The sequence below is a fragment of the Trachurus japonicus genome, chromosome 6, assembly GCF_045865225.1.
Source record: "Trachurus japonicus isolate A0001 chromosome 6, Traja_1.0".
NCBI classification, from domain to species: domain Eukaryota; kingdom Metazoa; phylum Chordata; class Actinopteri; order Carangiformes; family Carangidae; genus Trachurus; species Trachurus japonicus.
Window position 1 is genome coordinate 10,237,908 of NC_140912.1, and position 26,267 is coordinate 10,264,174.

The window sequence follows — 26,267 nt, forward strand, 5'->3', positions numbered from 1 at the left end:
TGTGTTTGGGTTAATAATTTTCTCCTGCTTGGAACAAATAAGAGCCAGGTTCTCAAAATAGCTCTTGGCCGAGGCAAAGAGGAAATTTAATTAGATTTGAAAGAAAGACCACCATTGTTTCCATAAGAAGAGCAGCTTAGGTGCTAAATATTTAGTTGGATCCCACGTAGCAGCACAATGTGCCAAGAGCTCCTTCATATTAAAAGACTATTTCCATTTGCTTAATGTTTTTGCATATACCCAATTATGCAGTCTGTATGCTGTGTTGATGGGTGCAGATTTAATTTCAAGTGCATTTCTAACAGACAACGCCTTGATTGTGTATTATGCAGACGTTGATTTTCTCCTGTTTTCTCGTCTCACTTCATTTGCTTTTTGTGGTTATTCACTGGAAAGGTAATTCAGTTTATATCCTGATTATTATTGGATTAGTGGGTTTTCTAATTCTCCGCAGGGTCGGATAGAGAAAATAATGATTAATCTGAAAGTAAAGGATGAGCCAAGGAAATGATTAACTTGCTGTGCGTTTGTCGAGTATGGTGGATCAACAAGCCTGCTCGCAGACAGAGTAGAGGGGAGAGGGGGACTGCAATAATACTTGACCTTTGCCTCTTTCCTTTGGAGCAACTGTTGGGCTAAAGCTGAGCTTCATGGGAGATTCTCACAGATAAATAAACAACTAGTCGCAGCTGACTGCTGCTCATCATGGACCCACCACCCCACCTCACTCCAGCTGGCTGTGTTAAACATGTGACAGAAGGGATGGCCTCCAGGCCGCGTATTTACTGTATGGAGATACAGTAAACTTAATGGATGACAACTGTATTGGACAGTGTTTGTCCACTTGAGTCAATATTCCAGCCATGACGGCCAACACCCCTCAACTTCCTGTTTTATAGTGTCTGCCTCATCATATCCTTTCACCTGGCTGTATTGGCTGTGGGCAGTATTGGCTGATTCTTGCTCTTTTCCAGGAAGTCACCATCCTGATCAATTTCCCCCAGTCTCCCTGTTGTGCTGGTTTCAGTTTTCTCAGCTCGCTGGCAACACGCCGTAATAATCCATTCCTGTAAATGAATCAAATAGCACAATCTTGCTCTTTAACAGCATACCCTACTGTCCTGAGGCAAAGGAGGATTAAGAGGATAAGATTTTGGGGCTCTTAACACATTATTACCATACACGAGAGATATATCATGCCTTTAAAACACCCTGAATTCCTGGGATGTGAAGTGAGATGAGACACAGCGGGGGAATTTAATACTTATTCCTGGAGGGCTGTCTAACATGATTAGCTAGGGACGTAGGATGTCTGTAAGTGAGTGAGCTGATAACACAACCTTAGTGTCACCAAGGTCCACTGAGGTGTCTACAACTGTTAATCTGAGACTGTTCTTAATCCATGTTTGTGGTTAAGGATCTTTATTCTTGAATGCAACAAGACAAAAATAATTTGGATCCCAGCCTTTGTGGTTGATGTTGACCAAGGAACCAAATTTTATTGTTGTTGTTTTTTTGGTCTCAGCAGTCAACAAGAACAACATATTGTCATCTGGAGCTATTTTAGAAGATATTTGGAATAATGAGGGATTGTTGTTAATTTCATTACCTTAACGCAATATCTTGACCAATCAATCAACCATGACTAGCACGATGGGTTTTTCTGTAATATCTCCCTCCCGCATGGGCCGCATCCACAATTTTCAAACACCTTGCTCCAGACAATCTTATTTCAGAAACAGGCAAGGAAATTGAGTGATGCGATTCGAAACCTGATTGGCCGTTGCGGGTTGGGGGCGGAAGAAGAGTGTTGTTTGTTTGACAGGTTCCAGTGTGGGTGAAGACAAAGCGCATATGCCTCCCACATAGCAGCCCCTTTCTCAGAGCCCATATTTTCTCGTTCATTGCTCACATCTCATACAGCACATGTTTGAGTTCCTCTGCCTTCAGGCTAAAATTGGTATGTGTAGAAAAATGCCACAATAAATAGAATAAAGAGAGAAGCTTCATGTTTCAACTTCTCATATCTCTCCACACAAACCATGTCTTCTCTCACCCCATGTTCTCACATCAGTGCACTCAACCCCCTGCCCTTCCTATCTCTTACAAAGTACCTCTGGCTGTCAGTCACCTGTAACATCCACCTTCTGCCATAATCTGTCCCTCTTAAGTGTCACTGTTTCCCTTGAATGTGCAATACCCTGATATGCCACTGAAGGGTGGACGTCATACAGGTGGGCGAAAATGCCACTGAAATATGATCAGTGACTCCTCTCTAATATCCTTTGATGTCACTACTGGGAATCCTTAATTCATAACAAGACCTATCTGTTGTGTAAAAATAAAATAACACTAAAAATAACACAGGTAATGCTTGAATTTGCCTGGATTATGAATACTTATTAAAGCAGAAGTAAGCGATCCGGTCGTTTTGGCTAATGCTGCGTTCCGGGCAGGCTTTTGAAACCGTAAATTACAGCTTCACGTCACGACTTACGACTTTGTAGCGTTCCAGGCAACCCACTCGTGTTTTTCCGACCTGCTTTACCTGTGAAAGTGCACTATAACGGCCACTCGTAACTTCCGACCCGTGAACTCGTAGCAGATCGAACTGGTGCGACTTCACAGGTCGGAAAAACACGAGTTACAAGTTGCCTTGAACTCACCATAACGTCTTGTCAGCCGATGGAGTTAGCAGCCCTCGTCATGGATCTATTGGTCCTCATCCCTGCACACACAGCCCTTCATGCCGTTCTCTCTCCTCATTGGATAAAACTTGTAGGATACGAGAAAAGTTTTCTCTTCGGCTCAGAGCAGAGCAGAGTGACAGACAGACCCGTGTTTCGGTCCAAACACTCTATGTAAGTGATGTCGGAAGATATAACTATTTAAGACTTTATATTAACACAAAAATATCACTTACTTCTGCTTTAATATCACATCTCACCTATCAACCAGTTGAGTCTGTTTTGTAAGTCTTCCCCCTTTCAATGGGAATCTTGATTGACTTTGGTCAAATTACTGATCACATCCTTAAAGCAGAATTAAGCGGAATATTGTGTTAATATAAGTCTTAAATAGTTATATCTTCCGACGGCAATCACTTACATAGAGTGTTTGGTCCGAAACACGGGTCTGTCAGTCACTCTGCTCTGCTGTAAGCCCAGGAGAAAACTTCTTGTATACTTCCTTGTATCCTACAACCTTTATCCAATGAGGAGAGAGAACGGCATAAAGGGGCGGTCCCCTCTGTGTGTGCAGCCAAGGGATGCGCGTGAATGTGGTGACATAGGGACGAGGACCAATAGATCCATGACGAGGGCGGGAGCTGCTAACTAACAAAGTTAGCCAAAACGACCGGATCGCTTACTTCTGCTTTAATTGTCAGAGTATAGCTTTTATTATAGTAGTAGCGGTGGTGGTAGTGTCCAGACCAAATTCTAATACAAAAGATATGTTGAGTGTGTTGTGATGATGTGCCTCCACTGGCTGACAGTTGGGTTTGTTGTGTAAAATGTTATCACTGTCATTATATTATATTTTATTCAATCATTATCCTAGGTTTAACTTTTTTTGCAGTACACCAATCAGCCATAACATTAAAACGGGTGACTGGTTTTATTGCTGTAGCTGATTGGTGTATATCTGTGACCTGTTTCTACTCTGAACCATCACTAATTTGATCTGAAACTGAACTTGTGTCTTCAGTTATTTTCCACAGCTTCATGGCTTGACTGATTTAAACCCGTCACCTGTTTTCATTTTATTGCTGATCGTGTTTTTTTTTTTTAACTTTTTGCCATCAAAATAGATTGGTTACACAAAATGTGATTTGTTGCACCTCCTGTTCTGTATTAAATGTACAGTAACTTGTACACTAATAGAAAAATGTGCAAAATTGTGTGTAAGATAAGATGTTCGATAAAACTGTGCTACTCAATCCTACTGCCAGCCTCTGTACTGCTCCCCCCCTCACACCTTTCATTCTGCTTCTGCCAGCAAATCCCCAGAGATCCTGTCTGCCACTAATGCAGCACTTCTGTTCAAAGTTGTTTTATTAGCACCTGTGTGAACATCCTTGATGCTGTTACAAAGGCAATTAAAGACACATAACCTTGCCTTTATACACTCCAAAGACACAATGAGGAAATAGAAGGCCGTTAAACTGCAATACCAAGAAATAGTGGACAGGCACTTGTTTTATTTATTTATGAACGGTGTATTTCTTATTTGAAAAGGTAATATAGTATTTTAGTACAGTATTACTCTGTTGGTATGGCAGAGTACTTTATTGGAATTACATAATATTTTATAGGCACAAATGTACAGGATGTATTGCATCACAATTGGCTTGGGAGTAACCTATTCAAGACATTATAGAGTTAATGTAGCCTACTGTAGATTAAAAATCTAATTACTCAGTGATTGTGAGGTTGACGCTTGCAGTGAATTTTCCAGTTTTTCCTCTGCTGCGTTGACACAAACAAAAATCATGATTCTCAAACTGGTGTGATCAGTTCTTAAATCTACAGCTTATTTTCTCAAAACAGTAGGCCATCCTCGTTGTAAAAAAAACTTCACATACACCTTTGCTATTCAGTGTCATCAAGCAGGTTTCTGGTGAAATTAAAATATCTGTAGCTGATCTGGTTAGAGGAGGAAGTTGTCACACCAGTGGAGACAAAGAGAGGACAGGAACACCATGTTGCCTACGGAGACAATAGCCTATAATAGTGACAGGAGAATAGCCTAAGGCAGGTGGGCTACATTTATGCTTTTGTCAGACAAGAGGAGTTCCACAGTATAAAAAAAGACAGTTGCCTAAGATTCATGAGGAGATGTCTGAAACGCTGTGAAATCCCGAAAATAAAAATAATTATTGATTAGGTGTAATAGGTACACGTGTCGATCCAACTACTACAGGGGTTGGCGACCAAAGCTGAACTAAATTTTCAAGCCCAAAGCCACTGGGTCGTGGTGGCGACACTAGTCTACATATTACGGTGGTTAAAATCATCTGTGCGCTTTTAATGTGAGCGCCGGTTATTACGGTAATCGGCAGATCCCTTGGATTGTGAGCTGCTCCGTGCTCTGTGAAAGCACAGAGCGGTGCGATGAACCACCACACTGTCCTCCCTGCTCAACCAGCGCACTGACGGCTAACCCCTCTGTACTTAGACCACACTACGCTCCACACTGTAAGTAACTCTTCTCATATCTTCCTCACGCAGTGTAGTGTTTCTTTCCTCTTACTTTAAGATGATTCAAGCTGTCTGTAACCGCATCTGTCCACGACTTGTAAGTAGACAAGTAAGTGCTACTACTACAGCTAAAGTCTATTTGGCGTTGCTTGTCTGAAAAAGCCTGTCGACTATTTCTGCACGTCTTTTTATTTTTTAATTTCTGCCTAAAGTTGTTTTGTCGAAGTAGTAGGCCTAGCTAGTTTGTTGGAAGTGGGTATCTTTTTTTTTTTTTAAGCTGGGGAATAAGTTGTGGACAACTCTGTTAAATAAACCGCTAAAGAAAACAAACATTAATTTTCCACTGTGACAGTTGTATGAAGGAAAACACGTCAGTGGGAGTTCAAATTCATATATTATTATTTTTCTATAGTGTTGCTCCAGAACTTTATAAATGGCTGAGCTGCTCCACCCCACCTACTTAGGACAGCTGTGAAGTTATTTAACAACCAAAGGTTAACGTTAGTGGGTAACTAATTATTTTGGTTTCCCAGCTAAATGCCCTCTGGCAAATTGTTCTGCCATTTTTTTTTTTTTTTAGCATTAAAGAGCTGTTTCATGATCTGTCACTGTTTGATCAAGCAAAAACAAAACACATTGTTGTAAAAAAATAAATAAAGGTTAAAAATGTTGAAAAAAGATTATTTTTTAATGACAGAGGTCACATATTATTAGGTCATATATTACAATTGAATTAACTCCACTCATAAGTAAAAGGAGATTAACCTGTGTGGCAGGGCAGTGAGTGATCCAAAACACTGAGATCTGAATATTTGGGTGATGGAAAATGTCCAGTTGGGTCAGAAACTACTAAGATATTTCATTAGAACAAATGCCTTTGTGTACCAGCTGGGTTTATCAGAAGCAGGAGGACAGACATACACCTAAATATGGTAATGTATATAAAACAAGTGTTTTACAGAACATTTCCCTTGAAATTGAAGTAAGATTAATTATGAGTTTGACGGCAGGTGCAGAATAGATATTGCCTTTCTCAGGAGAAGTGGATCACTCTGAAGGAGAGTCTGTTTATTACAGTTGAGGTTAGTATTTGATGTGTTAAGACTTGTCCCAAGTGCAGCTCAGCAATGCCGCTGCAGTGTCCAAACGAACAGTCATCCAGTCGGTGTGGTGCACAGAGCTATAGCTTAGCGTATAGCAGAAAGTCCTGTTGACTTCAACTTGAGCTTAACTGACTTTTCCAACATCCAGCAGCTGAGTGTGTTGAGTTCTTCAGGTGGAGAAGGGAAACAACAAACAGTTGTATTTTTCCTTCAAAATGACTCCACTGCCTAATGTGCATGAACATGCCCACGTTTGTAATGGTACAGGCATTTCAACAGTCAACACGGCCTAACCCACGGTTGCTGGCTGAAGACAAACTGGAGGCAATAACATGAGGGAAGCAACATGGTGGCTAACTCATTCCTTGTATCTGTGACGAGTTGGGGAGACAAATGAGGGATTTTACCCCTCAGCACAAAGCCTTGTAAAGTGTTAATTTGATTTGCCTTTGTCATGACTCATGCTTTATTTCCATGGCAGCAGTAGCACAGTTGTTCTATAATCACCTTGTGGTCAGGAATCAACATGTCATCCAGGCTTTGCTAGTGAAATTAAAAGAAAAAAAGATTAAATGGGGCTTCCTTCTCTGTTCTTGGTGTCCATGGTGACAAAAATGTCAGCTTGGTGGAAAGTAAATAAAATTGATGTGGAGTGGGCAGTGGGTGTCTGTTGAAGGTACTGTGGCTGGGCTGATGTAGCCATCAGCAGTTTTTCTGGCTGAGGTAGGTGTTCAACACCATCTCTGTCCTTTCACCCATGGAAAGCATTGTAAATGCATTAGGTGTTTTTTACCGTTAACATAGTTGTGCTTAAGTGTCTGAATGCAGAAGGGGCTCTAGGAAATAGGTCAGATCTGGCCTGGATGTTGACCTTTTAGACAGTTTTCCTTTTCCAGGAACGCTTGTGACTGCAGGGTATTGTCACCTCAGCCAACCCTCAAAGACTCTTTTAGCTATTGTTGCAACCTCGTTGTCACTAATGGCTCTTATGCAGAACAACAGCACATCACATAATGTCACATGGAAACATACACATCACCATGTAGGCCTAAATGTACTTTACACCTGTCTAATTGCTACAAATATCACATTATATCATGACCTCGCTTATGGTGTTGGTGGAAATATTTTACCATATTTTACTATGAAACCTAGTGAAGAATGCGGATGTTTTTCTTCTTTGCAACTTCTGAATCGGTGCCCTCGTGCACTCCACCAGACTGGATATAGAGTTTGACTGGTCTCACTAGAGCAGGGCTGTGAGGCTGAAATGATCCGTGGAGAGTTAAGCAGTAGCATATGTAGATGGGTTTGTGTCTCATGTGTAGATTTTTGACGAGGCACTGAGGCAGGCAGTAGCACTGGGAACAGCCTTGGGCATTCCCACAGGTCCATCACACACTCTTGGCATGATGCATGCTGGGTAGTGAAAGCAGATGGTGACCCCCTTTTCTTTCTTTTTTTTTTTTAAGCTTTAACCTCTCAGTGATTAATTAACACTTGTGTTCACAACACAGTCCACCAAAGCCACAACAAACTGTTATAATGATTATTTATAGTTTAGTAGTAGGCAGAGTCTGAGGCTCTTGTCCCTGACAGATCGGACATGGTGGCTGTGTTGCCTCAAGACTTTCTTGTTAGTTATACGTTTCTTATAGTAAAATGGTGTAAATTTTACTTCTTTTTTTGCATTCTTAGCACTCGATGTGGGATTAATGGCAACAAGTAATCATTTTACCCAAGCAAAATGGTGGCAAGCTATATTTAGTTGCATCTTTCTGTGCGACTCCTGGTTTGTCTCTCAGGATTACTGCGCACCAGTTGTTCTGTCACTGAGGATGGCTTTCTTCCTGGCATCTTTGCTTTTAATTTCCTACTGTCTGCTGTGACAGTGGGTCAACCAAGACTTTAATAATGACCCCACAGCAGCTGTGCTTCTGTTTATTTCCAGTGGACAAGATTAGAGAAGCCAAGACCATATGCTGCTCTTCAGACTTTGTCTCTTTATGGTAGTAAAATGCTGCTCAACTCATTGATTATATCTGGGGAAGACAGAAAAGCAATTCCATTGTTAAGTGGGGATGGGGGTGGGAGGCACTGTGGACAATTTCTGTGTATATTTGGCAAGTAATTTCCCTCAGGCAATTCAAGCTGTCACCACCAAAATCTCATTTGGGATTCATTAAGTTTTACAACCTCTTTACTTCATGTTGTAATGTTGTAGAGCATGCTGTTGTCTTAAGTAAGACTTGCTTGCATTGTTAAAAAAAAAATCTTAGACTTTTAGGGGGCTGCCTACTCATAAAACATGTGCTTTAATTTTCTATGTGCAGGTTGACTTATAGAGGACTTTGCAGGAGATTTGGAAAATCAGGTTGTGGCAGCGGGAGCATCGACGTCTTCTTCATTTGAGCTCAGGAACATAGTGAACTCCACATATCTGAATTCAAGTAAAAGTTTCATTTTTGTTTCATTTCACTGATGCATAATTGTTTACTAATTGCTCTGTCTGGGGCATAGGGGTGTCACTCACGCGCAATGAGGAATATGCCAGGCTGTGCTGGTCAGCTGTTTGGTGAGCTATGCTGTGGAGACTGGTTGTTTGGACGCTGTATGTGCTCATTCTCACAGTGGAGCATTGTAGTTGTTTTGGCTGCGTCTGTGAGTCCATGGAACTTTTTTTTAAATGGTTTCACATTTCACCCTTGCCATTTGGACAAAGTCACCTTTCACTTCTCTGCTGCAGCACTCATACATCACGTCTAACATTTTCAACACCAGCATCTAGTTAGCTGACTCCTTGGTGACCTTTTACTGGAGGAACTCAGTTTTTAGAAAATAATGTAAGAATTGAAAATGTCCTAGCTGTTAAATGTTAAAGATAAAGGAGGTCTATCTCTCCATAGTGTTACCCTGTCACCGTAGAGCCATCCCTATGCAGGTTTGTGAATCCTTCTCACACAGTTGTTTAGTAAAGACTAAATGTAATCAGTGAGTAAATGAAAAAGTTCATTTACTCACTGATTACATTTAGAAATCATCACTGGATATTTGGATGCCACTGAATGACCACTCAGCGGTCATTCAGTGGCATTTTAATAAAATAACTTTGTAAATGTGTTTGTTTTCTATCATGATGAAAATTTGATTATTTAAAGGGACAATGAGGAGTTTCTATTTGGTTATAAAAAAGTCTCACGTTAATGTGGATGAATCTACGCTACCCACACTTGTTAATGGCTCCATTTTCGATAAATATATCGTTTTGTCTCTATCGTTATTTTGTTATTATTAGTGGTGGCGGAAATGCTGGTCAAGCCGACCAGCATTTCTTTACTTTCGGTTTCGTGGCGAGTCATGAGAATAACGCCTCCGAATCACTGTTTATGGTCGGAACTACGACGGTATGTGATCGTCTTTGAACCTCTGACTTCCTAATTTTTGATGAATGAAAACATGAGTCCGTCTTGCGCCGGTCAAAGAAGTTCATGGTGCGCGCGGGGGCTCAAAAATGTAGTGTGAAAACGCTTCGCTTTTCCAAAAGTCCTCGTTGTCCCTTTAAGTATAGAGTGGCAAGTAACATTTTAATTTTTTGATTCTTTGTTTATTTTTTCTGGTTAATCTTTAAAATGACTGATGAAGTCTTAAACCATTTTCCATAGCCCATGTTGATTTATTCTAATTCTTTCTATTGGCCAACCAACAAACCTGACATGCCAGATGGTTTCTTACACAGAACTAGTGTTGTCACGATACCAACATTTTGGTACCGGTATCGGTACCAACGTGTTTTTCGATACTTTTCGATACTTTTCGGTACTTTTCCAAATAAAAAGAGAACACAAAAAATGTCATTATTGGCTTTATTTTAATAGAAAATCTTAGAACTATAACATATGCATCAGTAAATAATCAGTAAATCAGTAAACAGTTACTGCTGCTGCAGGATTAAATGTCCATCTATATTAATCTGAACTCTTCCTAAATTAAAACATTAGTGGTCTGTTTAAAAATGAATATCAACTTGTTTTCTTTGCATTATTTGAGGTCTGAAAACACTGCATCGTTTTTGTTATTTTGACCAGTTATTATTTTTGGGAGAAATTGTTATCAGTAGTTTATAGAATGAAACACAAACGTTCATGTTACTCAAACACACACATCTATTGTTTCCCATACGTTGATTCTGCCCCCCCCCCCCCCCCTCCTCCTCCGCGTCGCGCTCCTTCGCTGTGCTCACTCACTCACAGAAAGAGAGAGAAACTATGCATGCCAGTGGTGATCCGCGGTACAAACGAAACGTAGCAGTGTTTGCATTAATCAACGAGTCTGTGGCGGCCGTCTCTCTCACGCGCGGCGCACGCACACACATAAACACAGGCACGTGGACAGGTGGCGCTGTAACGGTAATAAAAACAGCACCTTGCTTCGTTTGTGACTGCTCACTCGCTCGCCGCGGCTCAAATTACAATGCGGCGACTTCACGCGGCGACGTCACCGCTGCCGGCGGCGCAAAATGAAAGTACCGGTCCCATCTAAGCGCAGTATGGTACCGTTTTAAATGCGTCAGTACCCCGGTACCACTCTAGTACCGGTATACCGAACAACCCTACACAGAACCATCTGGGAAGGTTTTGTCAGAAACTGTTTGGAAAACCGCTGATTTCAAAATGTACTCGGCAGGAGATTGGTTGGACCATGTGTCTTTCAAGGCCTCGCAACCAATCAAATGCTGCATTCTGATAATTTTCATCACCAGTGGAGCCAGTTGGTATCCATCCATTGAGAAAAAGCCTTCTGCTGGTCTTTACTCGTCTTTCACTCAAGAAATACATTAGTATTTCTTTCCTGCACAGGATGTTTATTGGTCTGAACTGCTTTAAGCCAATGCCAGTCATCTGGAGCTTGGCAGCTACCTTGCAGGTTTACTGACCAAAAGTCCAAAACCCACATGTAAGCACTTAACTAAGCTATTAACTGTTTATCAAAATAGTTTTTCCACTTGATTGCCTTATTACTCAACTAATTGTTTGAAATTAAGTTCTTGTTTGTTTTAAAACAAGAAATTATGCCACCACAAACAATTTAGATAAGAGATATTACTACAAAGGAAGCGCATGTTTGCATAAATTGCCAAATATGGTTGAATTAATGTCAAAACATTCAGCAGCATCAATGTTTTCAGCAGAATAGATGTATGTCTATGGTCCAACTTGCCTGACACTTATATCAACAATGTGCTTTTTAAGACTTTTCTTGTTGCGATAGTTTAGATAGTGTCGGGAATCTTATTCCCATGACGCAGGTCTAAAATAGTTTTCGCCTGAGTTTTTTATGCCTGGCACAATCATGCATTAAGTTCCTTCCAGACCAAAACTGAGTATTACCAATATAATTTATCAGGCTTTTTCCCAGGCCTCTCTATTAGCCAGTGATGCTCAGTCCAGTCCATGGAAGAGAATGCTGGTTTTTCTATATTTTTGTTTTTATGACAACCATCCTACGTACAGTTTAACTTGAGTCACTGCATCACTCTCTATTCTAAAGCCTTCTGTTTGTAAATGGAAATGATCAATAAAATCTGTAGGAAAAAAGGAAATAAAACCACAAGGAAACCTTAGCATATGGGTCATTTCATGTCCACTCATGCAAACAAAATTCTGAACTTTTCACTGTCTTTGATTTTCTCAGAAGTATGATCGTGACTGTTGGTACTTTCCAACAGTTTTATAATTTCACACTAGCATAAACCTGCTAAAAGATTAAACGACATGATTGGCTCTTTTGTTTATCTTTCAGGATATTGCAATCCATTTTGCAATAATCCTCCGAAAACCTGTTCCAGGTTGCATTAGCCCATAGAAATTGATTACAGTGAAACATTCAAGAAGACAGGACTATGTACAGTATATGTTGGGAATTTCCCTTGGAGTTTCTTGGATGTTTTAAATTTCAACTCAATCCATGACATAACTGTGAGATAAATTGGTATGGAATAAGCAACAGAGTGTATGTTGTAATAACCAGAATTCGAACTTCAGGTTTTATACCCTTTCAAACCTGGCATGATGTGAGTGACACATATTTGTCGTGGTAAATGTCACCCGTACCTCCATTACAATCCATACACTCTGTACATGTCAAAAAAGAGCAGCAGTGGTAGTAATATATCATATTTCCGGAAGGATGAAATATATTTAATGCAAATTTATGTAAATGCATGCTGACAACCGAGCATCCTGTTGTAAAAAGGATTGAAATGGTAAAATATAACTCAGCCTGGAAGCCAACCAAGTCCTGTCCTGCACACTTTAGTGTTGACATTGCTCGGAAAGATCTGCTTCCTGCCCTCAAACATACCTTTAGTGTTCAGTTTTGACACTGTACTTCCTTCCCTTAGAGTGTGAGCTGTAACATGGAAGCTCTATAAGATTTATTTTGTTCAGACCACACTCAATCATCCAAACTGTTTTAATGCATGTTAACTCACATGCCTCCACTGAGGAGAATCTTATTTCAATCCCATTTCATCCAATAATACCACACAATAACCCCAGATTGTGCTCACATCTTCCATATTATTTTGCACCTTAAGGTTCAGTATCCACTCAGTGGTGGCTGTTAAGTGAACTGTACTGTAGGTAGGTAGTTATGTTAATTTAAAGAGGAATGCAGGATTTATAGTTTAACTATGCTACATTTTTACCTCAATTTAACAGCTTTGGAGTAATTGTTATGAGGGAGAATGGAGGTTCTCTGCCTTCCACGTGCATGTTACTTATTATGTCCCTTGGCTGAAAACCAACCTTGCAAGATTGGGGCCGCCACCCCGGTGTCCAGCTCTCGTCTGCGCACCGCGGCACGGACGTACCCTGTAACCTGGAATCTCTTGTCTATGACAATATGACAAATTAAACTACACAATGTAACATCGTATATAATATCTACCGCTCTGTTGATTAATTTCTCACCAGCTTTGTTGTAAACAAATGCACATGGCCAGGACGGGGGTTAGCAAAACAGTGGAAAAGCGACTGGATTTACATAGTTCCTCTTTAAGGATTACTACAAGGAGAAGAAGGAGGAGTCAGCCCCTCTGAAGATACCATGTTGAGCTTTGAAGGAGTTTCTTGGAAGTGCAGACCAGTGTCAACATAATGGCAAGTGAAGGGAGGGAACATGTTTTAAATTCCAAATATCAGTAGTGACATCAGCATAAATAACAAAACAATTTTGGTATACCAATAATTACATAACAAGGTGGGGTAGAATGGTAGTTTGCCTGATTCAGGCCAGCTGGTACTCAATAAATAGTTTCTTTCTTTGCAGTAATTAATCCAAGCAGGACCTTGGAAGGTTTTGAAAAAGTACATTGAGTAAGTGCATAAAAAAACGGAGATATGCCGTTGGCTTGGGTCACAATGAGGGACTAATGTCTGAGGAAAAACGTAGTGGTGCAAATCAGACGCCAGACTCAAGACTTTTCGCAGCTTACAGTAATCAGTTTCCTGGGGGGAATCACTGTCTCAAGGATTTCTGGGAACTGCATGGGCTCACACACTGTTTCTCAAGATTATTCTTCCTTATATAATGTTCAGCATGCTAACTTATTTTATGGAATGTCAGCAGACTGTATTATTACTATTAATATTATTATGATATAGTGATTCCTGCATATAAATATAATAATCGTTATGATTTCAGGGACTCGTCTCATTCTTACAAAGGTTTATAGTATTTTGAAGGAATTTCCTCAACTTTCAACAATCTGAACAGATCAAATTTTGGTGGTCAAAGTCACAATGACCTCTCTTTCTTCTGATATAACAAGAATACCTAAAGATTATCTGGACCATAGGTGCTATCAAAAGAATATCCCAGGCTTCAGTGCTACTGTGACAGGAGGAATAGGAGACGGTCAGGGAGCGATAGCAGCTAATGGAGAGAGAGATGTATAAGTAGGAGAGGAGGAGGTGGACGGTAGCCACCATGCTGCTGTGGAAAAACCAGCTAGGGCAGGAGCAGGTGAGGCTGACAGATATTTATAGTATAATGCTTTGCAATTACAATACTATATCTGCAGTGGAGCAAATATGCAGCAAATACTGGTATTGAATCCTTAGGCCCTGCCCTAAGATGTATATTATAGTTAGTTTATATACTAAATATAATTAGATGCAAGCAGGATCATATTTCACAGTTTCACAAAACAATGTTGTTTATATTAATGTCAGCACATTGTAATTAAAACAATGACATTTAAGTGTCTTGAAAAAAATGATTGTCGTGAATGTCAGTTATATATATTTGTATTGCAGTAATTAAGAAAGTACTTTGATTAATACTGTATTTCTCTTTGACTGCACTTTCTAGTATTAATGGTGTTTTGTGCCCCTTGTCTGGATGATTTCTGGTCCTGACAATATTTCCGACATTAATGAGGCTGAGGAGAGAGCAACTCCTTGGTTTAAAAACCCATGTTTTCTCCAAACAGATTAAAACAATGAAGTCCCAACCAACTTTCACCATGCAAGAAAATGAAGTACATCTAGTAGGGCCAGGAGACAAATGCAGTCTTTTTCCTGATTAGATATCGGGCAGCCATCGATTTGCCTCTGGCTAAAGTTAATTCCCTCATTTGTTTATGTGTAAACTCAGCTGAGCCCTCATGGCATTTGTGTTGCTGTGTGAAAACCTGATTAGCAAGCTGCGTTGTTGTATTCACATTTACCAAGAGGCAGCTTTGACTTATCTCAAGATGAGGTAACAATGTAGGCTGACAATATTAGCAGTAATGACCCTCTTTATGGGAACCTTCCTCTGAAACTAAGTTTTTACTTAATATTCAGACCATACATGAATATAAAGGCACCATTCAGCAACAGTTTAATTTATTTTTCCCCACTGTGAAAGTGAAAAGTCATGAAATTAGCTTCAGGACTTCACACATACAACCCAACAGAGACTGTGGTGCGCCTAAAGTCTACCCACAATTTGAAGTAACATGCTGTCTGAGCTGTTTCTGGCAGTCTCATATGGCTCGAATACATTTGGGGCAAAAGGGTGATTTCCCTACATCAAAGGCAACCACGTCTAGACAGACTTGAGATGTACTGAAGAGTAGGAGATGCTGGGGAGAGAAAAACCACTGCAAGCTTTGGTCCAGACAAATCCAGTGGCTCATACAGACAAACAAAGATTTCATTCTTGTCTGTCTGCAGGAAAGTGTTGACTATCTCCAAGAGGAGATGATTTCTCAATGAAAATGACTCAAATTATGTTGTCTAACTTGTCTTCCACCCCATGAGTTTGCACAATGCATTGTCTGCCGGCAAACTAAGTAAGAGATAAGGTCGACTGAGCAGGTTACTATAGAGAAACAGAAAGAGATAGAAGCTCAGTGTGATTTCATAACTACTGTTAGCCCTGTAATTCAAGAAAATTTGTGTTTAAAAACCACACGCTGTTGGTGGTACTTTTCATTTTTCAAGATTGTTTGGTAGTTTCTGCTGACGGTCAAAAGAATGGTTGAGGTTTTATCAGGCTACAACATGCAGTGTTTGAAAGTATTGATTTTCTGTCACAGAAAACCTTTATTATTTGCACTCTGTCTGCAGCGTGGGAGCGTGATGGACAAACCAATCACAGGCTGAATAGTAAAAAGAATATCTGTTTGTGCTGGTGTGGTTGCAGCTGTGCCTTACACCATTTGTGCTCTGCGTACTGATAGAGGGAATTGATTCAAGTGTTTATCAGAACATGGTATAAGGCCGACAATATGGCAGTAGGATGAAATGTTGAAAATGAGGTTTCTTTGTTTTAGACATTGGGGTAGCTTGGAGATGACGATTGTCTCAGGAGAATACTGTAGGCCCCATGGGAGCAGACTGTCTAACCTTGACCAACAGCAGTAGAACAATTTGAATCTGTATGATACTGACAAATGTGTAAGTTAAAAATCACCATGGCTGTACTGAATCATGTTGGAGCTGATATCAATTTCACTTCTTGAGGACCAATCTTATTTTTTCTTGAGAATAGAAAGTATCAAGTGCCAACTGCTTGGTCGTGTATCACTGTGTTAAACCTTAAATTTACAGTTTTCTCGGGATCTCTCTGCTGAAATATTTCCAAAAATGGAGTGAGATTGGGAATTAGTGTGGGATGGTGAGTGTTGTTGTCTTTGTCACTCATTACTGTAACTGCAGTCAACTTCTTTTGGTTAGAATTACTAAAGTTTTCCCAGATGTACATTCACACTTTTTTCTCAGTTTCTTTGATAACTTTAAACAGTCGTCATGTAAAGAAAAGGATTCGATTCTGATGAGTAAATAGATTATTTAAGTACACAATTCAACAAAATTGATACAATACATTACATCTAGTTTTTTTTTTTTTAGACATTTAAAGAAGTTACCTGTTCCTTAAAAAACAATGTACTGTAGGTGGCTACAGAGGTCGGTGTGTGTTGTTTCAAGTAGGGATGTCACAATTATAAATTTTCTTGGTACGATTATTGCCAGATAAATAATCACGGTGTTACGATTATCACGATTACTATGCATTAATTAATTTCACAACACTATTTGTTTATTTGTTTATTATTCTGATCCCCATTAGTTGCAGCAAAGCTACAGCTATTCTTCCTGGGGTCCAGGAATATCAATTATACAGTAAAAAAAATACAAAAACATAAACATTATAAAAATTAAAAACAACACTATGAATGTGTAAAATCAAATATAGTCAAGATATAATTACATTACTCATTGTTTACACAAAATATTTCAAGTATCTATTCATGTAGGACCAATTATTAATCTCCCAGTGGAAGTGTTTGAAATATTCAGGTCATAAATCATCTATACCAAGTGTTTAAGTTTATTTTAGTCGTTTTTTGTTTTGTTTTGTTGTTTTTTTTAAATACAAATGACACGCTAACATTTAAATTCCTACCAATGCAATGTTACGTTAGTTAAATGGACCAGTATCTGAGCATTTACCTTTATTTTGGCGCCACATCTGCCGATAAGGTTCTGACCTAATCTTTTTTAGGAAGTGACGGTATTTAGGAATCTTTACGATTAATTAATTGTGGCGTTTAATACCACGATTAATTGTGAAAACAAGTAATTGTGACATCCCTAGTTTCAAGTACTAGTGTGATGGTGGAATAGGATCCAGGAAAGCCAGTTTGCCGATTAAATCTCTGATTCTGAAGCCAGCAAACAGAAAAACACTGCACAGTGGTTTATATACCGAAGATTTTACAACACAGTTTTCACTTCGCAATTGATTGATTTTTCATTGTGATAGTCGTAAAGTGGTGAGGTAAACAGTAAAAAATACCTCAGGGATGCAACACAGTTTTTTGAGTAGTGCTCGGTGTGAGAAAAAGACCTTCTGACAAACACAGAAAGTATGATTTAAATATGTTTATATTACCACACTAAGGCATGAAAAAAAAAGCCAGGCATTGTATATAAACACAGTTTAAACTGCTGGGATCATGAGTTGGTGTCTCTAAGTGTGTTGGTCTTGATTCAGTCAACCTTCTTTTTTTCACTAACATGTGCTCCGTGGAAAAAGAGCAGCAACATCTTCACATTGGGTGGTTCGGTTTTGCAGATCTCAGATAGAAGCAAACACTGTGCTGTGCCAAAGTCGGCACACAAAGTAATGTGTGGCATCGCTGCTTGGTTTGTAAGACAAAATGAGCTTTTTAATTTCAGGATTATTGGCCCGTGTCTCTAGTGTGAGACAAGCTGAGAACAAACTACCGGGTATCTCAGATGATTAGTTGACCCAGTCACAGTCGTAACTACCATTGTTGCTTGTCGACTGCTTGTGCCTGCTTCCTGCTGTCCCATTTCTGTTTGGTATTTTCCTCATTGGTCTTACACCCTATAAAATCACAGTTTCTAAAACTGGCCATCAGACATAAGAAATGTCAACAAAATGGAAGTTGTTATATTTGGTCTGGTGTGCGTCTGGCCTAACACTAAAAAGCTGACCCGCTCACAATAATGTTGATGTTAATGGCTGTTACTGCGGAGCCCTCTTGTTGGCTCTTTTAACTTTATAGGCAATATAAGTGCGTTTATTGCCACATGAACCAGCCTACGTGTGTGTGCATCCATTACCAGTATCATGCCTTGAAGCATGAGCGCAGGATTAGATGACGAGCCATGGGGAGGAGGTGACATGGAAAAGGATAAAAATGCATACATTCAACCACAGCAGAATAAATGGCAACATGATTGATATTTTAAGGATGTCTTTTTGACATTTACCGGGCAATTAATTCCTCGTGAAGAAATCCTCAGTGGCACAGATTGAGCCGTCAAATGAGTACTCTTCGTCATCCAGCAGGGCTGCCTAGCAACCAGGTAGCGCTTCAACAAGCAAGACGAAGCTGAGCAAGGAGGGTCGAAGGAGAGGGCTTGAAATAGTCATATGGTGTCACCTCAGGAATCAGTCCTCTGTACAATTGATTCTGTTGTATAAATATATGACACTTTCTGCTAATAATAGTAGATCTACAAGCAGAAGGAACACATAGGCTACAGGAGTATTTTTTCATTAGATATGGATTGGCTTCAAAAACCAGCGAGGAAATGTGTTTCTCCTCAGTTGCTGTTCACAGTCTCAGAGCTCCTGAGGACGGGCAGAAAACAGTTTAAGCTGCTTTTACACTTACTCACTGACATGGAAAGAAAGTAAATGCCCCCAGCCCCGTTGCGTTTCCGTAGGAACACAGCAACATGTCAGCTCTACTTTCAGTGATTGCAGATTATCACACTCCCTGTTTAGTTCTTCAGCACAGTAGTCAACAAGATCAGAGAAGTAGAAGAATGTAAACAGGAAAGTTGGAGAAGTGAGTTCGAAAGAGAACCAACCTTCATTTTCTGCCCTGAAAAATATGTGTGCTGTGAGGTCACAAGTCCAGAACAAGTGTGCAGTTTCCCATTAAGTCTCTCAAACTAACCAACTCCTCTGTAGCCCCAGGATTTATGCACAATGCTTTCCTCACATCTTGATCATTCCTAAAAAGGGGAGGAAAATAATCTTTTAATCTACAGGCCACGGTGGGTTGTATGTCCGTAACTCAACCTGCCATGGTGAAGTAATGTTAGAATGAGATCTTGAAATTGTTGCTGGCTATAAAACAAGCTATTGGATCCTTGTTTCTAGCCCCAGGGAGCCGCAGAACATAAAAAATATTTTTGTCAAATATGGCACTGCTGGAAGTGCCTACTTTCTCTGTTATCTCTTTTCACAGCGACAATAGAGTTACCACCATTTATGAACTCCAGTGTGTAATCACTGCTGCGATTTTATAAATGTCACTAGTACTGATCACTGCCTGTTGCAGTGTAGTTATTACTCAACAGCATATTTCTATTTCTCACAGCTCTCACCAAGACGCACAACATATTTTCATAACCGTAATGTCTCCTCTGCTGTTCTCCCAAGCAAAAACCATCAGAGGCTCTGGCGTGCATCTTGCTATGTGCATTTAAGGGGTATACATGTAATAAGTCTAATTATTACCCACAAGTGAAAAAGCACAGCAATCTAGCATGAGGTTTTCTCTCCACTAATAACTGTTTTCTGTGCCTCATTAAAGTCTGCCTCATTAGATCTCTTAATTAGTCTTCTTGGCTAACAGTTACCGTGGTCAACAAGCATTTCACATCTGGTATTTCTAGCACCTGTGACTCCACTATAACTAATACCTTCATTTATTTTCTCATGATTTAACTCTGCAGAGATGATGGGGTATGGTTATGTTATTCTGGGGGGTGCAGTGCAGTCTATAGCGCTGGTGTATAGTATTACCTTTAAAGGTATTATAACAGAACATCTGCTGTTTAACTTGTACTGCTGTTCAATTGTAATTATCCACATATCTTCAAATTGCAGTGACACTGTGATAATGTGCCACAGAGAAGAGCAAATCAACAATAACCCTGCTAGGCACAAAAAAATACTAATTATATACAAGTAGAAATAATTACTAGTTGCCAGTTTCTCACAGTAGCGCAACAGAGATGGAGCTTTGAAGCTGCGTGCCAGCTTTGTTCGCATGTACGTTTGATCCGTGTGTGCTCGATCCCCGCTGAGCTCAGATGGTTCAGCTCCTCGGAGGAGATCATTCACCTCCCCAGATGTGCGTGTGTGCACCAAGTGTCAGCTCTGCTTTACCTCACCACATTCTGAGTCGGTGTCACAGTGAGCCTGCTGTGTTAAGGTGGCTCCACAGATAGAAACACCACACAATCCAGTACATCAATCCTGTGCCCCACATGAGCACAATGTAAAGGGTGGTAAAAAATAAACCACCTGTCTTTCTGATGCACCACTGAATTATACTGTATGTAGAGTTTGTGCATTGCAAATGAGGAGTACAAAGCATTGTCAAGTCATTCTGAAGTCACTTTCTGGATTTTGTTTTTCTACACACAAACACACACACACTGCACTGTAGGGGTGGGAATCTTTTACTATCTCACGATTAGATTAGATTAGATTAGATTCAGATTTTTGGGGCTGCGATTCGATTCAAAATGATTTGATTCATAATGATTTCTGCTTCAGTCTATCGGTGTGCAAAGGATCCTCATGATCTACTCCAGTCTGCTTTGCAAGACAGAATGACTAAAGTGTCTTTTTCACATTTATTGAGTTTTAAACATTTATCCATGCTTAGATGGAATTATTGAAACTGTTGCATAAAAGCAATATCATATATTGCTTAAAGGTACATTGTGTAACTTCTTCTGTTATCTATTCACGAAAATCGATTATTTCGTTCAAAAGTACGTTTTTCATTCATCAATAATCCCCCCCATCAACAAACTGAAATGTTCTGGTAAACTCTGAATTTGCCGTTCATGGCAGCGCGTGCCACTGAACGTAAAAACATGGCGAAACGACATGTCAGCTACCAACCGAGCTTGCCCGCTCGATGTATATATGAATGATATGAACGGCAAATTCAGAGCTTACCGGAACACTTCAGTTTGTTGATGCGCTGCCACTCGACTGCACCTGAATGCTGCATCCGACTGCACCTGAATGCTGCATTCAGGTGCAGTCGGAAAAACGGCCGTCGGTAACAAACCAGATGTCATTTTAGTCACAGAAGTCCAGAGAAAGCCGGTAAAACGTGGGTCAGGTAAACAATACGACATCACCATGACAACATATTGTCACGTGTATTGTTTTGCTTTGTCCTGATGGGCCACTTGTTTAAAGCAATTACCGATCTGGCATTTCACTCAGCACAGCACAAACATTTGAAAATCAACAGCTCCACCTCCCTCACAAGTCCCACCCACCTCTCCCTCCTGCCGCATCTCCACGAGCCCCCTCCCTCCCTGCTGCATGCGTTGGCATGGCAACGGTAAACAGAACAGGAACGCGAGTGAAACGGGAACAACACAAACAAACACAACACCGGAGTTTTAAACCATATAAACGGACTCAGTGATGATGACTGATGAGTTTTATAATAAACTGTTGTTAGCCTACTGCTACTGGAGACGCAGGGGAAGTGATTGTTACAGATTACAGTTCTCAACGAGCCGGGCTGACGGCCGGACCAGCGCCACCTGATGCGCTGGTTCAGGGCCAAAATAAATCCAGACCGAGCCGAGTCGAGCCGCGCCGGTCCGGAGTTCAACCGGGTCCGGACCGCTGAGAACTCACAGAGCTAACAGTAGCTTAGCCGTTAGCACAGAGCTAACAGCAGCCTAGCCGTTAGCACAGAGCTAACAGCAGCCTAGCCGTTAGCACAGAGCTAACAGCAGCCTAGCCGTTAGCACAGAGCTAACAGCAGCCTAGCCGTTAGCACAGAGCTAACAGCCTAGCCGTTAGCACTGGATGCTTTATAGACACATGTGACTTCCTGTGTTTACGTATCACTCGGGGCTGCTCACTATCAACGTTACAATATCAGACATGAAACTCTGCGACCAGCTGCGGCTGCAGTTATTGGTCTTTTAAAAAACTATTTATTTCCAAAAACCTTCTTTCTTGTGTGTTGTGACTCTAGTCTCCTCTGCTCATGTCCTGCTACTGCTCTGTCAAGCGTTCTTCCTGGTCGGGAGGGGGGAGAGGAGGAGAGGGGTGCACAAAGTGATTACATATTAAGTAGGTTCGGTCGCTCTTCAAATCTTATTAATCGGACCGAATAATATTATTGGTCAGACTTTTCTCAGAATTATATGAGAATGAAAAAATGATGAGTTTTTAACCCTGTTGGGTTTCTCTTACATTTTAATGTATCATCAGATTATTAATAGCATTTTAACTTAGACAAAGAAATGTGCAAAAGTTCCAGAAAGGTAAGTATTGCTTTAAATAGACGCTTGTTTATGCCGTTACCTGCAGCGGCTGTTGTCCGTTTGCCTTAAGCCCGATTTCACGACTGAGTTGCTTGCGATCTACAACCGCACCACTAGATGGGAGTAATTCTTACACAATAATAAGTAACAAAATTAAAAGTGCTTCTTTATTTTTTAAAAAGTGCAGTTTAACATGCTGCCTTTTAAATTCTAAGGAGATGGAGGCCGACAGCCAGCAGATTTGTTTCATTTTGGGACATTTTATATCGATTCTGAATCGTATTAAATGAGAATTGTGATTCTTATATGAATCGATTTTTTGGCACACCTCTACTGCACTGCGTACTGTACTGTATATGATATACAAACATATTCACAACACGTTTTTGTAGCATGTAGCGGGCTAAGACTAGCAAATGTCTGATGCATCTAACAGTATTTATGAGCCAGGGTTCACAGTAAAGGTGTGTTTGATAGCTTGTGTAACTGGGTTTTACGGCCAGAAAAACTGCTCACAGCACTTATAAAAGGGCTTTGTTGGCAATGGCAAGAGAGTTCAATCAGCGCTCACACTCAGGTGGAGTTGAAGTGGGTATTTATCAGGGTGAGCCCTCTAATTTTGCCCCTTTTTCTGCGCTTTCAAAAACACTGTAAACACACCTGTCACCTGCCCTGTATTGTGATGTTAAACCAGAAACACTGTGGCTTCACTGCGCACTGGGAATGCAGCACAAAATTTGTTTCTTGAAGCACCCAGTAACTGATGCCACACTAGTTTGCATGGTGGCTAGCAGCTCACTCCCCCTCCCTTGTTAATGTGGGTGCTCTGCTCCTTGTAGTTTGTCCTCAGTCCAAACAGAAAGACACACTTGCCTGCCAGAAGAAAAAGGGCCAGCTTGCTTTTATTAGCTTATACATATTGATGTTGGTGGAAAATTGGTGTTATACTGAAGCCTGGACTTGTGATGCTACTGTGTACCGGTGCAGTCCAGCTTATCATTTGGTTTCTACCTAATATTTAGCAAGGGTTAACACAACCATGCTCAAATCAGCATTGTAAAAACGGTGTATTCCCATCTGCTATTTTCCTCACCGTTCTTCATTTATGTAGGAGTAGTGGTAATGTAAGGAGGAGGGATCGAGTAGGGGTCTCCACTAGAATGAGGACCAGCAGGGAGTCAACAGAGACCCAGCTGCACTGCTGTACGGTCAACTATGTCATTATCCTACAGCTGAGTTCCTAGGACAGTGTTTGAAATGGTTGTTCACAGATCCACATTATGTCACAGCATTGGCTTGTGATACTAGTCATTTTGAAACACACATTTCCATTGCTAAAAACCTTGCCACGACAAATATAGATGACTACTGATGCACTCACTCAGCTCTGTAATGTCGTCACGACTCCCCATGGATCTTCAATAACCACTCTTGCAACACGCTTATGTAATCACGTTGGAAGAAGTCATCCAGCAAGGGGGTAAATTCTCATGGTTCACTGTGATATAATAACTCAATATTAGGTAGGGAAACTCCAAATCCCAGAAATCATTAGTAGTTCATTCTATCTTAACTGTCCCAGGATGATCTCACAGTATTAAACTGTTGGAAGTCAACACAATAGCCCATTGAGGAGCAGTTCTCCTCAGACTGTCAGCATATACAGATCTTCTCTCTGTTGTAAGGAGCACAGTTTCCAGGGTATGTGTTGGTGGCCTGTTCTAACTCAAGATAGGAATTCAGTGCCTTTGTTCCTTTGTTTATGAGCAGCTGTCACAAGCACAGCTTTCTGAGTTCATCTGCTTTCTTTGCCCCTTTGCCACAAATGAACCTCATTTGTACTTTCCACTTCATCATCAGTGCTAGTATCTGTCAGACAGGGAAACCGCTACATTAGTTGATTTTGAAGTCTGAGTTAAAGCACGTCTGGGCAGCTTGATACATCTCCAGGATCAATATTTCCACTTACACAAAATAACCTGGCGGTCTCTGCTACCAGTGGCTGCTCTTGACTAAGCTGTTCTGACGTCAAGGTAACATTTATAGTTATATTATAGGGTTAGGGTTAGTGTGTGTGATTGTCCTCCACTCATGTTAGCAGACAAATTAACAAAAACTCCTTTCAATGAAACAAACTAATGTAATACAGTATCGGCTACATGCCATGATATACACCAAAAGGAGTGGAAGCTTATAACAGCTGAGGCTTCACCGGCCTGTCTGAGCCGTACTCTGTGTTAATCTACTCCTGTTAGCAGCGCTTGGTTGGAGGTGTAATGACTCTATTCCTCCCTTGCAGTCTTAATTGACTGTTAATGCACACCAGCACACACACTAAAGCCTTTCACTTCCGCCTCTTCACACCTCTTGTTGTTCTGGCAGTGATTTTGTCCTATTTAATTTGATTTTATATTTATAAAGATTTATACAACAATGACAAAACTACAGAGAACAAGACTTTTCATCAGGAGAATAAAATTGGAGAGAAAAACTGTCTGGTTTTTCACTAAAACTCCTTTTTACACAGGACAAAAAACCCTGCTAACATGGCTTGACTTCTTTCTTTCAGAGTACAAAACAGACCTTTCACCAGCAAGGCCCAGCAGTAATAAAACAGAAACACCGCAGATACAAAACACCAACAACTGACTTGAGACCAAATGGAAAAAAACTTTGGTGAAGATTTTCATCCTGCAGTCACACAGTCCACATACATCTCTGCTGGGTCTTGTGGGGGGAATTAGCTGTTTTGATGATGATGACCATGATTATTTGTGCTGCCGCGTGCTTGCAGTAGGAGATGGACCTGGTTATGTAAGAGCACGCTGACCATGAATGTCTCTGCACAACATTTAATGGTAAATCCTCCAGTAGTCTAATGTCGGGATCAGACTTCATGATCTTTTGGTCTTTCACGGTGGGCCACCATGTCAGACTAAACACTCACAGTGGCATACATTCTTGCTGTGTCTTGGTTGGGAGACTGGCAACACTACAAGTATGAACCTGACCAATCATCGTCCACGGTCGCGTGATTTCATAGGTCATTGGGTAGTCGTAACAACCAACAATCATGGTTGTAATCATGGTTACCGTAGCGCTGTGTGTGATGGTGGCGGTCTTTTGCTCAGACATGAAAAAGAAAAGGAAGAAAAAATGATTGTGGTCCCGTTCCTGGGTCTGGTGAGGAGGACAGTATGACCGTCTGTCCTTCAGAGAGAACATGAGGTGTATTCCCCAATGTGTACGCCTCAAAACTGTTAACTTAAACTGCGCACATGAAGCAAGCTAACATAGCTTCACTGTATGTAAACAATACGTCAGAGATAAGAGATTTTTCACTTTGAACCAAAGTTGATACCGACTGGCAGAAAAAGTAGTATCACATTACCCACTCTTCTAGTTTACAGCTCCAACCTCAGTGGCAGAGGGTGGCTTGGGATGTTGCAGCAGTAACACAAACAAGTAGCTCCTTAACACTGTTAGGAGATCTGGAATCCAATAAGGGTCAAGGATACTTGATCTAATTCTAACATAACATGGGAGACTGGATCCTCCTGTCCTCAGCCTAAAGTTATACTGTGATGATGAAGCTACTGTCTTCCTCTGGA

At 40.6% G+C, this 26,267-nt stretch overlaps 1 protein-coding gene across 1 annotated transcript in view; it reads left to right on the top strand.

Annotated features, from left to right (window-relative positions):
* The first annotated feature begins 5,095 nt into the window (after nt 1-5,095).
* Nucleotides 5,096-26,267, top strand: part of tp53i11b (tumor protein p53 inducible protein 11b) — a 40,866-nt gene continuing 19,694 nt past the window's right edge. Inside the window, exon 1 of the mRNA XM_085778692.1 lies at nt 5,096-5,198. The gene's annotated coding sequence lies outside the window, so the exon portion shown is untranslated. The remainder of the gene's footprint in view (nt 5,199-26,267) is intronic.